The sequence below is a fragment of the Macrobrachium nipponense genome, chromosome 12 (genome assembly GCF_015104395.2).
Source record: "Macrobrachium nipponense isolate FS-2020 chromosome 12, ASM1510439v2, whole genome shotgun sequence".
Classification (NCBI taxonomy): domain Eukaryota; kingdom Metazoa; phylum Arthropoda; class Malacostraca; order Decapoda; family Palaemonidae; genus Macrobrachium; species Macrobrachium nipponense.
This window is the reverse complement of record NC_087205.1, coordinates 19,429,743-19,443,112: the sequence shown is the minus strand read 5'-3', so window position 1 is coordinate 19,443,112 and position 13,370 is coordinate 19,429,743. Positions and strand designations below refer to the sequence as shown.

General features: G+C 36.8%; 2 long non-coding RNA genes across 4 annotated transcripts in view; one reads left to right on the top strand and one right to left on the bottom strand.

Moving 5' to 3' along the window:
* The window catches only part of LOC135224392 (uncharacterized), a 52,119-nt gene that overhangs the window by 7,498 nt on the left and 31,251 nt on the right, over positions 1-13,370 (top strand). For 2 of the 3 annotated variants that reach the window (XR_010316716.1, XR_010316715.1), the window contains exon 2: positions 6,141-6,252. This is a non-coding gene — a long non-coding RNA (uncharacterized LOC135224392). Of the gene's footprint in view, positions 1-3,316; positions 3,336-6,140; positions 6,253-13,370 lie in introns of those variants that run through there. The other variant, XR_010316717.1, reaches the window with a different exon arrangement.
* Positions 5,621-13,370, bottom strand: part of LOC135224393 (uncharacterized) — a 34,088-nt gene continuing 26,338 nt past the window's right edge. The window contains exons 3-4 of the long non-coding RNA XR_010316718.1: positions 6,082-6,197; positions 5,621-5,783 (exon numbers count right to left, since the gene is read on the bottom strand). This is a non-coding gene — a long non-coding RNA (uncharacterized LOC135224393). The remainder of the gene's footprint in view (positions 5,784-6,081; positions 6,198-13,370) is intronic.

Sequence of the window (13,370 nt, the reverse complement as noted above, 5' to 3'; positions counted from 1 at the left end):
ACAGATGGAGCAGTCTCCAAAAGATAGGGGAATGGGGAAGGGGGGAAGGTGGAGCGCTCTGCTCCTGTGAGACTGTTGCTGCTGAGATGGTGAGTCAAGATCTAAGGCCCTTCCTTCATCTGCGACCCTTCTTATAATCTCGGTCCTAGTCCTAACTGGATCTGTCCGAGAAGTTGAGAGGTTAAAAGGAGTTACAACGATTAGGATGTCTAAAAGGCATATTAGTCCATCTCTTCTTTTAACTCTTTAATTTCTCTTGGACGAATCCCATCTGGCCCAGGAGATTTGAACTTGTAGAGTTTATCTATTTTGTTTTTAATGTCCTCTTCTGTAAATATTATTCTGTCATATTTAATAGCAGGTTCCCGTATTGAGGTAGTGTCTTCAGTTGCGAAAATACTAGTAGGTTTCCTCTATTGTCCCTTAGGGGACCTATGCTATTTCTTATTAGTTTACAACTATTAATATGAGCAAAGGACTCTTTTGGGTTTTCCTTACAAACTGATGCTATTCGCTTATCCTCATTTATCTTTACATTTCTTACTAATTTGTCCACCATTCTAAAGAGTTCCTAATGCATGCTTGCTACTTCGGTGTTGGGTATGGGTTCATTGATTTGCACAATCTGTCTCTTTCTCTGATTCTATTTTTAATTTCTCTGTTAAACCACTTAGGTTGAGGGTTATAAGGGTTACCATTTGTTAGTACGTATTTGCTTTAATGTTAGTATATATCTAGAGCGTTTTTCTGTGTATTCCTCTAGAAAGGCTTCCCAGTACTTATCTATTCTCGTCGTACTTTAGATTTTTAGCATACTCCTTTAGGTTCTTTAAGTCTTGTCGACGGCAGTCCAATCTCATTAATATCTTTTTCTCTCTTTTATGTTGAAAGTTAATTTGAAATGTAATAATTTTATAGTCTCTTTTGCCTAGATTTGCACCTACTGAAAGGTCAGGCACTAGGTTATCTTTTGTTGGTAGGACGATGTCGAGTATGTTATTTCCTCCATCCAGTAGGTTTGTCATCCCATTGGTGGAGGAATTCATTTTTTACAAAATCTAAAAGTCTCTTTCCTTCTATGTTTGATGCGGAGGTCATCATGTCCCGGTGTACTGCTGCATTGAAATCTCTCATTGTTATGCAGAGTTTATTGTTTATTTCTTGTCCTAGTAGTGCATACATCTCCTCATCGGACATTTGTGGTTGGTGGGGAGGTCTGTACACTAGTATTAGAGTTATTTTCTTACCTAGACTGTTTATACTGATACCAATCACTTCTTGCATAGTTGTAATTTTACACTCTATTGGACTGAGGTGGTCTCTAACATAACATAACACTTCCACCTTTTCTTTTATTGAGTCAATCTTTTTTGGACAATTTATATCCAGCTATCTGGTACTCTCCTACGAAGTCTCTTGTTGCCTCTTGTATCCACGTTTCATTGATATCTATTATGTCTAATTCTTCACTTGCTAGCAATGCTTTAAAAAGATCTACTTTGTTCCGAATAGATTGTGCATTAAACTTCGCCACTCTGAGGGACTATTTCTACCTTCTCTTTTTCCTGGGTGGCTTTATTAGTTCCCCTTACTGTCACTATTTCATGCAGTGCTATTACTAACCAGATTCTGGGAGCTTTCCGACTTCTTCCCTTGAATGTTCAGTTCACTGAGGTGTTTCTAGAGGTTTTCGTTGAGAAGGTTTCCTAGTAGTTTTGAGCCTTCCAAATTCAAGTGAGCTCCATCTCTTTTATATAGTTTTCTATTCCCTATAAATCTGTCCCAAAGGTTTACAAAACTAACACCTTTTTCTTGGCATACTAGCTCCAGTCTGTCATTGATTCCAATGGCCTTGCTAAGGAAGTAGGGGCTTACATTGGTTCTGGGCAGAAGTCATATAAGAATGCCGTTATCAGTTTTCTCAAGGATGTTCTCTACAACATTCATCAGGTTGGCAACAAGACTTTCTGTCTGGCCAGTTCTTCTATCTTTAGAAACAAGTAATATCCTCCTCCCTGCACTATGATTGCACTTATTCTATTTTTTACCTTGATTTTCTTCACTGCCTCGGCTATCTTTTTTGCTCCTACACCTGGGTGAGAATAAACTTTTCTCCTACTTCTATTTTTGGCCACAAAATTTAACCCTGATCTTTTACTAACGAATCTCCAATTAAGGCTGTTTCCTCTTCTGTTTCTGAGATCACAGCAAATCTATTCGTTGTGATGATTCCTTTTGGGGGACAATTGTGTTTTCTGGCTGTTATCACTCTTTTACCAACTGCTCTCTTGAATTCATCATTTTATCCTTGTAAGATTCTTTGTACTTTGTCTAGTGCTTGTTTTTGTTTCATTTCTGATTCTGGTCTTAAGCAATTGTTTTCTAATCTTCACTATACTCTCTCCGTTTTCAACTGTGTCATTGTTCAATTCCTGTTTCTCTCTCTTAAAGTTTGTCACCTCTCTTCTTAGGTCTCCAATTTTCTTTTCCATCCTGTCTTCTCCTCTCTTGCCTTCGAGTTTGTCCTTTGTCAACTCCTTTAGTTCCTTGCCAATTCTTCTACTTCCCTTTACAGTTTAGCTCTCTCCTGTTCTTGTTGACAGGAGAGACAGACTCTGAGACTAGATAAACTTTGATGAGCATGCCTCTTTGCAGTTTACGCACCTCTGGTTTACATTGCATTTTGCACATGTAAGCTTTACCTTTAACTTTTCTTGAGTCATCTCTGTTTGTGTCTTGGTTTCAATATTTCTATCTGTGCTTTAAATTCAGTAATTCAATATTCTTTCTAATGTGACGAGTTGAAAAGGAATAAAAAGGATGTGGTTGAGTACTCCCGCAGTAGCCGCATCCGCGTATCCATGGACAGTTTTTCTTAATTCGTTGCCAGGATACCGCTGCCACACTAACATACGGTCTCCCTGTTGTTAGACGATCCCAAACATGTCGCAGCTCCCAACTGAGCAACACAATTTGCCTAAGCAAAGGATTTTTTCGCCAGGAGTGAACAGCAGCATCCCTTAAATTACAAAGCATCCAACAGCCACGAACAGCCATAATCTTATTACCTGAATGATTCTCCTCCAACCATGAAAATCCCCAAGGATGGCCACAATGGCCATACCAGCAGGCCCCACGGGTAGAAAGTTCCACAATCAATGGCACAGAAGCTCGTCTGGTTTTTTTTAGTTGGCTAGGACTCCAACAAGGCACAAAAGCTCCGCAACCTCAGAGCAGTTTAGCCTTCATTCACAAGGTAGTGGTTGCAGGGGTGGTCATTCATTACACCAAGGAGTGAGCTTAACGGGGCACAATAGCAACACTCCATTTATGTGGTATGTATAAGGATTCTCTGAATTTGTGACAAAAATCTCCGGCACATGAGACAATGGGTCTGAATGGAAGATTATCTTCGTGAGTTTTGGGAAGGCCATAAAAGTGAGGTAGTTTTGGATTGATGACTTTAAATTTCTTCAGTAGTTCAATGCTTTGTTTTGTCTTTGCCATTTAATCTTAAATTTCTAAAATAAAAAATTTAAAAATCTGTGTGAACTTTTGGAAGGGATAAGTGAGACATTTTGGTCCCTGAAATATTGTATTTACTTTCTACATTTTGGCGTTTTTATGGGCTCCTTTCAATATATATATATATATATATATATATACTATATATATAGTGATATATATATATATATATATTTCTATATATATATATAGATATAATTATATATATATATAATATATATGATATGATATATATATATATATATATATATATATATATATATATATATATATATATATATAATGTGTGTGTGATAATTATAGTAATCAAGAAGGAGAGAGAGAGAGAGAAGAGAGAGAGAGAGAGAGTGAGAGAGAGAGAGAGAGAGAGAGAGAGAGAGAGCGGCCAACGGCCACATGTCAGAAGGCGTTCAAAGGGTTTCTCTGGTTACTAATAACAGATAAAGGAGTCATCTTCAGGCGTTAAAACTTTCTCCTTCCTGTTGGCTTGCGGAATACTGCTTGTACCGACTTGTTTTGACTTGTTGCTATAATAGTTGGTGTAAGGTTTGGCATATCAAAAGGTAGGGGGCGTTGACCCCATAACTTTTTATCTGCGATTCCCGAACTTCCATGACAGGGTTCGTGAAACTCTCCCTCTTCTTCTTCTTCTTTTTGCTAATTAACTAGCCTCAAATCCTCATGACCAATACCATTTCAGTAATGGTGTAATGGCCTGAGATCTCACCTTTTTATTTTTTATTTTAGTACACTTCATCTTGGATCAGTCGAAAGGCAGATATTCATTGTTCATACCATCTCGAAATATTATGTAAAAATCAAGAGGGGAAACCGCTGAATTTCAAGATAATGATTTTAGTACAGTACCTTGGGACCTTGGGAGTAAATGACAGACGGTTGATATCCTCGTCCTGTCTAGGCGATTTCGATCAAGTAAAAAATGAAAAATAAGAAGAAAAAAAAGTGGCTAAGGCCGAGTAAACCTAGGAGGAGCTTTGTAAAGGTCACATATCTGTCAATGCTACTACTACTATTTCTGGAGAGAGAGCTATGACGTGGGAAGCCCTCCTTGTCCGCGGTGTTACATTACCTCCCTACTCACATTCCTGTGCTGAGGTAGGCTAGGGGACACAGGTCTACTAAGCTGGTGCCCCCAAACGACACCGTGCATTTGATATGGAACTTCATTTTGGATGGGAATGAGACTCTATCTTTAACTAGAAAAAAAATGAAGAAAATAATAGAATATTCGCGTTCTTATGCCTAAGAGTAAGAAAAAAAATCAGCAAAGCAAGTTAGCCAAGGAACCGTAGTTTTCAAAAGGACGAACTAGCTAATAAAATACTTAGTAACATCCTTAAAATACTGGCAAAGAAGATAAATAACGAACGCAAAGTTCATGAAAGAGAGGAAAATGCACGAGGAGAGAAATACGTAGGCCTACCGGAATTGGTTTCTGAAATATTGACGCTGATTGGCTTTGAGGAACTATTATAATAATGCACAGCGCTCATTGAGGCGCAACAAACAACAAACAAACAAAAGGTAAAAAAACAAGAAAAAACCTGACTCACTTGACGGCTCTCTTAGATGGCTTTCGTTTTGTCGTTAAGTATTTGAGCCTATTATATAACAAGTTTTGCAGACGATACTTTTTCCATTTTTAGAAACCCGAAACAGGCAGTCTTTCTGTAAATATAGTAGCATGTGCTCGTACATAAACTGACTAAATTTTTTATATTTTTATGAGACTAAATTTTTGCAGAAAAACTGGATTTCAGGCTGGAAAATCCTCTACAGAAATGGTTTTATTTTTACTTTTACTATATTTTTTATACAAATGTTTTATGCTCGTACAGAGCCTTCAGATTTCGCATTTCATGAATTTTTTTCTAAAATGAATTTGAATATTTTCTAATCTTACTCAATTCGTCATAATCTAACACAACTGCTTTCATATCTAAAGCATCCGTTTTTACACGGGTCGGTTCCACTTATTAACAGTGGTTTAATATAGTAGCATTTGCATTGTCTTTGTCAACAAAGTACCGTCCCTGGATACGACGGTAATGCAAATGACTACCGGAATAATTTGGATTTCCGTCCAGGTCAGAACAGGAAAATCAGCTTCGGGGTTTGTCATAACTAAAAGCAGAGATACTCTAGGGTGTTTATGAGGAATATATATAAATAGGGATCAGTTTGGACTTTCATCTCTGCCTAGTAGCATGCTGGCCAGACCACCCTCACCAGGTACCCTGAGGACAAACAGAAACATTATTAGTGAAAAGATCAGTCGTCTGAAAAAGCAACTTTTAGTGCTTCTTTTTCTTTTCCTTTTGGCAAGGCTATATAATAGACGAGATATAACTGTCCAAAATATCCTTGAAAATACATGAGAATTGAATGCATTTTGAATTATTATTTTCGTTTTTATTTATCAAAAATGAGTCATTAAAACAGTCTAGTCGTTGCCTATTCCTCTATCTGTGCTTCCATCCAGTTGTCAAATTATTGATACGAAAATTGCTGAGATGTAACTATATATTAATCTACCGTGTCTTTGTGTAATTCTTTTTCTCTCTCTTCTTCTTCTGCTTCTGCGACGGACTCAGAGTCCTGCCATTTCTTGCACAGTCAGAGCTCAACGAAGGTGCATCCTGTTGCAGTTCCTGAAATCGAGGAAAGCATTAATGACTCCAGCATTGTCACCATAGGATTTAAAACGTGAGTATTATGTCTGTGCCTCTCTGGAGATCTAAATGTTTACATACTACTACGAAGACGACTGAGTCAGCGCATTGTTGGAACCTGTTTTTACTGGACTTGGGCATCGAAAACAACAAGGTACACGTTCTCTCTTGGATGATCTTTTTTTCTGGCTCACACCAGATTCCCAAGAAGGCCTATTGCAAGATTTTTTTTGACATTGACATGGGACCTTGAACGCCACTGATTTTGACGATAAAGCTAACAGTAGTGAAATATCAATGGACACTTGCTTTCGTTCCCTATAGTTATTATGCATTTAGATTACTATAAGAAGTGAGAGAAATTCTGAAAATCATTCAATAGCAACGTTTATTAATTTTTGTTACTCTGGGACGAGAATGTGAAGAAGTAGGATCAAATGGAAAAAGTTTGAAAGTTTTCCCGTGTTCCATTTCACAAAAGCTTAGTGCTCTCACACATATATGAAATGCATTCACTAGACTGCTTACATCTATACCAGCGGAGTTCAAAGCAACTCCGTGTCATGTACCCACCTGGGTTGATTACCACCAAAAAAAAAAAAAAATGTCATTTTTGTTGGCACCTAAGTTCACGTAGCCTTCGACGATATTTGCAACAGACTTTAATTAATGGGAGAGACAGTCAGCATGGACATGACATATGGATCTACGCTGTTTCATATGCCTCATACTTATGAAGTTTAGTGTTACGGGCTGCTCTGTGAGCAAGAGCCCGTGCTGACACAAGGTCAGCTTAATCAAAAACAACGAAGTTTAGTGCACTTTCAGTATTGTTTCGCATATGAAGCAGGGGCATTCGGCCTGGGGCCAAACCCTCCTCATATTTTGCAATGAATTGTTTCTGCGATATCATTCCGTCTATCTTGTGAGCACATGAAGTTCACCAACCACAAAACGCACTGCATGAAGAAAATAATGTTACAATACCAGCAGGAAAATGCAAATGGTAAATCTTGAAACTTTTAATGATATTTATAACAGTTCCCCAAACTTCATCGCTTGTTTTATCCAAGAACGTAAGTTTAGGAAACAAAACGAAAACTGCAGACGATACTGAATTGTGTTCCTTAACAATCGCAAAGGCACGTTTCGAATCAAGTTTAGAAAAATTGAAACGAGAGAGAGAGAGAGAGAGAGAGAGAGAGAGCAAATCATTTACTCCGAGCTTACCTCGGCGAAACAATTCATCCAGTTTACACACACACACACACACACACACACACACACACACACTATATATATATCTATATATAGATATATATATAATATATTATATATATAAACTATATACAGTAATCTGAAATACCTTAGTCATTCATTGCATTCACCAATAATTCACTTCGATCACCCTGTCTCGTGATCACTCGCTCTTTTTGAATGTTGATTGCTCTGTCCTCATTGTGAACCATTTCTGTTCGCAGCAGACTCCGGAGATCCGTTCGAAGGTTGTGGGCAAGTAAATTAGTTGTTCATGTTGATTAAAAAAAAATAGTCAATACGTATTATATTACCGAGTTCAACACCAGCCAGTTATTTATTTTACTAAGACTGATAAGTATATAAGCTAGGCCCATACCCTCCTTTAGGCTTACTTTGCAGGCTAATGACAAAATTTCAGCGCATTAGGCCGTTTAGATCTTTTATTTTCATGTTCATTATAGGTTCTAACTCAGTCAGCACGGATGAAGTATACAATAAATGAAGACAAAAGAAATGCCGAGACTTCATGATACACTTAGCTATGCGTCAAAATAATCATCAATATATTCCACCAGAAGAACCAATGTCGACACTTAGTTCTCGTGGTGACAGTATAAGTAACAAAACATTTTTGGCGGATTTCCTTGTTTAGAGAGCCAACCGTTTACCTTTCCAGAGAGAGAGAGAGAGAGAGAGAGAGAGAGAGAGAGAGAGAGAGAGAGAGAGAGAGAGAGAGAGAGAGAGAGTTGAATCGGTTAATGATACCAATTTTGATGCTCTTAGGTTTATGAAGCATATGTGAAAATTAAACTGTATATAATTTTCTTAGGAAGTTATGAAGTAACCTCGATAAACGGAATCTTACGCTCTCCGAATCGTTATAATCTTTATGTTTCATTTGGTAATTTTGCTACCATCTTCTTGGATAGTTCCCGGCTTCTTAATGTAGCCACAACTGAGTGAGAAACCCTCCGACGAACCTCTTGCAGTAAATCGTTAAGACTAAACGTTAATAATGTAGAACAGAGGTCAAATTTTGAGACACCTCTTCTCTATTAGCTTTGATTTTTGTTTTGCTCTTGTAAAGAAAACTACAAGTACCTTGTAATCCATGGTGCTACTTCAGCATCCTTTAGTAGGCTCTCCTCTCTTATAGCGTTTCAGGTGACGTCAAGATTGCTAGAAATCCGAAAGTCTCCGGTTAACAGTAACTTGGAATTGTAATTTATGCCAACTTATTCATAAATTTACTTTGGCTTACATGGTGAAAGGTATTCATGCTTGTATTATGGAAATGATATAGCATTTAGGCTTTTATGTCTTAGCTTTCCATTGTAGTAGTAAGGAAACGGCCTACCAAGCGATATAAACCATAATACAATTAAAGCAAACGATCCTTGAACACTTCGGTATGACGTTGAGATAGTCAAATAATCAGCGTGCTCTAAGATGTTTCGACAGTTTTTGGTGATTCAAACATGAAAAATATTAAATGAAATTATTTTGTATAATTTTGGGCACGATGCGGACCTGTCAGGCGAGTTTACTTTCGTTACCAACCTATAATTCGGCCTACCAAGTAATAAATGTTCTTGCTTAGAGAAATTATGAAATAAGAGTAGACTTGGGTTTCAAGAAAGTTTGTTGCACTGTTTAAGTAATTTTCTTCATAAATCACCACATTTGCGTTTTATGAATGACTAGATTCAAACTTAGGCCTATAGGTAAATAATATTGTGCGTCAGAGTGATTCGATTTTGCCCACCGTATTTGGTAAAATGTTGTCTACCATGGATGTAAATAATAATACCACCAAAGAAAACTTCTTTTTGACTGGTCATATGACGTCAGGAAGGTTAGAAGGCCGGCAAATCTTTAAAGGAAATGGTGAATCTTTAGGCAGACCATAAATGAAACGATATCAGAATACAGAATTAGTTTGTATCTTAAAGACTGGACTGAGTAAGCAATAAATCAAGCAATAGATCATCGCTCATAGACTTTTTGCTTACCACCAATGTAAATAAGAACGGCCAACGTATTACTTTGCCCAAAATGCTTGTAGGAGTAACTTAATTGCTCGTTATCAAGAGAAAACTTTTATTTCACCTTTTATAGCAATCTATACGGGGATTATTTTGTAGCTGGAACTTTAGCTACAGCCTCGGGACACATGTGCTCTTTATCTTGTTGGAAAATGAGAGTTAGAACACTAATATTTGTATTATAAACTGCTATTAGTTCTATATTTCAATGAAAGTGGGTAATAAAGCAAATATGAAACTCCTGCTACCTGTTTGACGTGATGACTTATTTTTCTTAGAAAATCTATATTGACTCTGTTGTTTAAAAACCATTCGCACAAAGTCGCCTAGTTCACTTAGTATGGGTCTCAAAGAACTTGTGCACAATTTGGCGGTTTTAGCAAAATGTGAACAATATCCTCGATTTATTTCTGAATGGACTGGGACTATAGCATGTTCATCATTGGTTTTCATAGCTTTGTGCTTCAAGTATTCATTAAAACGTTTCTCAGGCAGCAGATGTATAACTATGGCTTTTTCTTTTTTTCGATGTACTTATTGCCAAGAGCCTTGACGATTTTCAAAACTGGCGGGTCTTTCTTCATAAGAACAGGCAACCACAGACACCGAAGAAAAGATGAAATGGGTCAAAACCTAGGTTTTAAGAAAGTTTTGGGTCAATAAAATGTACAATACTGTAAAATCTCTTGAATCTTTAAGTGCTAGAGTAAATGCAAGTATCCTTTTGCACTCGGCGAACCATCGATTCTATACATTTTATGGTAATCCTGCTTTTGTCGTCTCCGAAAGTACCCGCCTTCCTCAATGTAGCCAAAACCGAGTGAGGAAATCCTTTGAGTAGCTTCTTAAAATTGTAAGAATATCAATTGTTTGGACCTCAGTATGTGGAAATTTATGCCAGTTTATCATTAACTACCGTATGTTTTCTGTATCATAATTTTTCACTACGTTTTTTATTGTAAATTACAATATGTTCTTCTGTTATCCGTCAGTAACTTTGTTATCCATGGAGTGATTACTTCTTGTTATCCATGGAGTGATTACTTCAGTCCTTTGTCTGACACCATCATTCTTTAGAGGGTTTCAGATGACGTCAAGGGACTAAAAATCCGGAATTCTTAGAATCGGTTGTAATTTTATGATGTTACAAATGTCAATTTTGTCATAACACACAACAGTTGCAGTTTGTTTATATTAAAAGGACTCATGCATATAATGAATTAAATTTTCAAGCAAACTTACAAGCCTTTACCTGTTATCAAAGGTCTTGCCTACCACTTTCATAAACAACAAATCGAAGAAAACATTTTGAACAGTTTACGATGACGTCATGATGCCCAGAGAGCCGTCGCTGTCTAAAGATTGTGGTAGTTTGGAGTGCTATTCAAGTTAATATTCATAAATCACAATATTTACGTTTCATGTTAATAAGTATTAGCAAACGATATTGTTCATCAAAACTAGAAGACTTTGCCTACCGCGTGAGGTAAAGTGTCGCCTACCACATATATCAATAATAATAAGACACCAAAGAAAACGAGTTTTAGTTTGTTTCATAATGACGTCCGGATGATTGTGGGAACCAACAAATCCTCGAAGGAATGACGAATATACAGAAACTTCATAAATCTAGTTCTATCAAAATACAAAATTTGTATGTATCTTAGCCTATAGGTTATTCAAAGAAAGGAATAACTCGGTGATTTTTTATTTACAAAGTATTTTGCACATCATATTATACCTTTGTCCAAAGGTATATGTTTACTACGCCCTGCTTATTAATGTAGTTTTTAAGGAATGCATTCAAAGCGTTCATACTATATGAAGCTCGAAATTCGAGCAAATACCTGATACAGATCATTTGAAAATGAGGAAAGTTAAAACAACAATGATCTATATACTTTTTTCAAGCTGTAATTTGTTTTCTATTTTAGTGACAGGCAGTTCAAGAACAAATATAAAAGCCACGACTGTCTGCTAGAAATGATAATTGATTTTTCTTGGGAAATCCGTTAATTTTACTGACACTTGTTTACATGCTATTTTTTGCCATATCACTGAAGGTTACTTAGTGTACGTCTCAAAGAGCATTAGCATAATTTAGTACCTTTGGCAAAATATTCACAATTTCCTTGATTTACAACAGACTGGACTTGCAGTCTTATATTCATTGAGTTTTCATCTTATTTGCTTCAAAAGGTCATTAATAAGTTGCCCAATTGCATGTAACTATAGCTATTTTCAATTTTATTGCAAAGGTCACTATCGAGTCTTTGAAAAGGATGAAATAAGATGGAGGTGGGTTTTAAGAAAGTTTCGGGTTAATAAAACGCACGGTCTGCAAAATCTAATTAATCTCTTAGGCCCCGTCCACACGGCCGAGCTTTGCTCGACGAACTTTGTTCGATGTGATGTCAGAAGCGGAGAAACCGCGGCAAAGTTCTGACTTTTCTCGCTGTTTCTCCACTTCTGACGTCACATAGGACAAAGTTTGTCGACCAAAGCTCGACCGTGTGGACGGGGCCTTAAAGTTAAATGAAATGGAAGCAGTGCTTTGCACTTATTGAAATGTCTACTTATAATGCATTATGTATGGCAAGCTGCTTCCTTCGCCTTCGATAGGTCCTACCCTCTGAAATGTAGCCAAATCCGAGTGAAGAGGTCTATCGAGTGACTTCTTAAAACTGTGGAAATAATAAACTCCTCAGTCGTCAGAACTTAATAATTTGGATGATTTGATAACTTGTGTGTGCATCCAGTATCTGAATTTTTTTTTTATCACTTTCATGAAATAAATGACAATATACTCTCCTTTTGTTTGTTAGTAACTTTGTAATCCATGGAGTGATTACTTCGGAGTCCTTTGGCTGACATCATCATTCTTTAGAGTGTTGCAGATGACGTCACGATGCCTAAAAATTCGGCCAAGTCTAAGATCCGCCAGTTATTTTGTGATGCTCGAAATGTCAGTGAATCTGTAAGATTCAGTACTTGCTTTTCTTTATTTTTTATCTATATAAAATGACTCCATACATGAAAGGTATCAAAATTTCACGTAAATTTAAAAGTCTTCCTACCGTGATAGTAAGTTTTTGCCTACCACTCATAAACAATAACAAAGTTAAAGCAAACTTTCTAAGCAGTTTCAGATGACGTCACGATTTATAGAAAGCAGTGGGATTATTGGTAATTTGTAATTTTTTCAAGTAGGTTTATCATATATCATGACATCAGCTCATTATGAAGGAGAGGCTTCAAACGTATTACGAAATAGTTCCCTCAAAACCATACAACTTTGTCTACCATATCGGATAGCATGTGGGCTACAACAGATGTAAACATTAAAAAGATCAAAGAAAACGTCTTTTAAACTGTTTCTGATGACGTCAAATGACGATCGTCCCCTAGGTAGAGCAAAGATAATCCTTTCATAGGCCGCTTTAAAAACAGGAAACAATTCAAAATTCAGACACCAATAAGTGACAATAATTTTCTATGAAACGCATTCTATTGTATATTAATGAACCTTCATTTTATATTGCTTTTACAAAGTAAAACGTAATAGGTTTTCTTGTAATTAGGTCCTATCTTCGGAATCCATGTGCCCTACTTTAAAAGTCCATTGTCTAGCAAACGCCATTCTTTCGGCAGTTTCGGATGACATCAAACTGCTCAGAATTCCAGAGAAGTCTTCGATTCATCGGTTTTGTACACAATATACAAAGGTTAGCATGATTCATCTACAGCTATGGCACTGATAACACAAAAAAGTGTTCATATGAGCAAATAAAATGTCGAGCATAGTTACAAGCCTTTGCCTACCATTATGTATATGTTGTTGCCAACC